The 2,587-nt window shown below is 47.6% G+C and overlaps 1 protein-coding gene across 1 annotated transcript in view; it reads right to left on the reverse strand.

The window, feature by feature from the left end:
* The window catches only part of CBY1 (chibby family member 1, beta catenin antagonist), a 10,938-nt gene extending 8,613 nt beyond the window's left edge, over positions 1–2,325 (reverse strand). Inside the window, exon 1 of the mRNA XM_003783200.3 lies at positions 2,258–2,325. The gene's annotated coding sequence lies outside the window, so the exon portion shown is untranslated. The remainder of the gene's footprint in view (positions 1–2,257) is intronic.
* Between the last annotated feature and the right edge of the window lie 262 nt (positions 2,326–2,587).

Raw genomic sequence — 2,587 nt, forward strand, 5'->3', positions numbered from 1 at the left:
CACTCTACCCAGGGGGACAGCTTGAGGCTCTGTCTCAAAAAAAAAAAAAAAAAAAATATTCCTTCTAAGAAACTGTACATGCATGATAACAATAAAAGCACAGTGAACCGAAAAAAAAAAAATAGCAGAATTCTCACTTTCCCTACTCCTAAGTATAAAGTCTTCTTTCACCACATTGTGAGATTAAAAATAAAGAAACTGGGGCGGCACCTGTGGCTCAGTGAGTAGGGCGCTGGCCCCATATACCAAGGGTGGTAGGTTCGAACCCAGCCCCGGCCGAACTGCAACAACAACAACAAAAAAAAAAATAGCTGGGCATTATGGCAGGCACCTATAGTCCCAGCTACTCAGGAGGCTGAGACAAGAGAATCACCAAAGCCCAAGAGCTAAAGTTTGCTGTGAGCTGTGATGCCACAGCACTCTACCGAGGGTGACAAAGTGAGACTCTGTCTCTAAAAAAATAAATAAGATAAAATAAAAGATAATTCATAGTAGGAATCATTACAACCATCAAGCTGTGCATCCAATGAGAACATGAAAACTTCTGTGCTGCTTTCATCAATGGAGAAATTAATTCCACTAGAATTAATGATAGGGCCGGGAGAAGTGACTCACACCTATAATCTTAGCACTCTGGGAGGCCAAGGTGGGAGGATCGCTTGGGCTCAGGCATTTGAGAACAGCCTGGGCAAGAGCAAGGTCTGTCTCTCCTAAAAATAGAAAAATTAGCTGGGTGTTGTGGCGGGCCTCTATAGTCCCATCTATGTGGGAGGCGGAGGCAGGAGGATGGCTTAAGCCCAGGAGTTTGAATGTGCTGTGAGCTGAGCTAAGACCACAGCCCTCTAGCCTAGGGCAACAGAGTGAGACTCTGTCTCAAAAAACAAATAAATAAATAAAATGAAATGAAAAACAGAAAAAAGATCTGGAAGGATACAACAAACTGCTCATAGTGTATAAACCTGGAAAAAGGAGTAGGATGATTGAACTCAATGAAATTACCATTTTATAACTAAAAGTATTCACTAATGGCAAATTTCATATGATAGTATAGAAGATTATATTAAAGAAATATACTCTGGATTTAATGAATTATCACAATGAGAATATATTCATGTATTATTTATGAGCAAAAGAACAGTTAAACAGCCCCTGTCATGCCAACCATCTGGAGACATTTGAAGAAGTAAAAATAAGCCGAGTTGTTCCTGCCACGCCCCCACCTATACTAACAGCTCTATGCCTCAGAACATAACCTGAATGCAGCAGACCAGGTTCCAGGCCTGGCTCTGCCCCTCAGTGGCTTGTTAGTCTTTGACCAAGGTGCTTATTTCCCCTGGTTTTAACAAAGACATGTCACTGCTGATCTCAATAATTCTCATAACTCTTAAGCCAAGAACTGTCATCCACATATTAAGAAGGGTCTGGACTAGATGCCTTTAAGTCAGATCTAACAACCCACAAACAACTCTGGGTGAGATCCCCGGGTTCTGGGGTATCAGAGTGGTCCTCAGGTACAAGCTGTCCCTTTGGCCTAAGGCAGCCTTCTTTCTAGAGAAACTCCTTGGGAGAGAGAGCCCAACACAAAGGAAATGAAAGGCAAGGGACCGGTTTCCAACCATCACTCTGTGCTCACCCGCAGTGGGACCCCAGCATGTATTCTCCTGGGCCTTGGCTTCTTATTTGTAATCGGGAATAATTATGGTCCACGGCTCACCAGATGTCATAGTGCTTTCGTGTTTATAAGCTGTGGCATTTGATCCTCACACGACCCTGGAAAGTAGATCCTGTGTCCCCATCTACAGATCACATATCACTAAGTCTTTCAGTTTGCAACAGGACATAAAATACATTACCTTATTTTAATATTAAAAATAAGGTAAGGGAGGGATCGATGGCTGTCATCGCATTCGCAAAGGGACACGTGTCCCCCAAAGAATTAAGAGCCCAGCCAAGTACTGATCTTCCAGGTACACGATCACCAGGGCGGCTGGACTCGTATAACGGTTGTGAACAGACGTTCACACTCACGATGTCATTTAGTCACCGTCAGGATCGATCGACTTACAGGGAGGAATTACGGTTCCTGTGTACAATAGCGGAGACACACTTAGAGGAGGAAGGAGACCTACCTGCCTGGCCTAAGCCTGGCCTGCGCCAGCGTCCCTGGGGGCTCCAACAGCCCCTCTCTGGGGGAGGCCCGGGAGACACAGGGGAACCCAGGCCTCGCTGCCCGGCGATGCTATCTTCAGAGACGTACCTGATATGTCCCAGAAGCTGGGGTCCAAACGCACTCGAGAGCCCCGCGCAAAGAGCCTGCTAGGGGCACCAGTCACCCGCCGCAACAGAGATTCGCAGGCCCCCGACACCCGCCCGCCGCGCGCACGCGCAGCTCCGCCCCGGCCTCTGCCACCTGGGACGGAGGGGGCGTCGGCGCGGCGGGGTCCCCAACGCGAGCCTGCGCAGAGCCCCAGGACCTGCGGCTAACACTCCTCAGCATATTAAGTTCCCTGAACAGCGGAAACTTCTACTGGGGTCATTCACGTGCCGCAAATTACAGGCTAAGCCGAGGAACTAAACTCAGCCTCCC

This window comes from Otolemur garnettii, unplaced genomic scaffold (assembly GCF_000181295.1).
Source record: "Otolemur garnettii isolate 467f Iridium unplaced genomic scaffold, OtoGar3 scaffold00007, whole genome shotgun sequence".
Taxonomy (NCBI): Eukaryota; Metazoa; Chordata; class Mammalia; order Primates; family Galagidae; genus Otolemur; species Otolemur garnettii.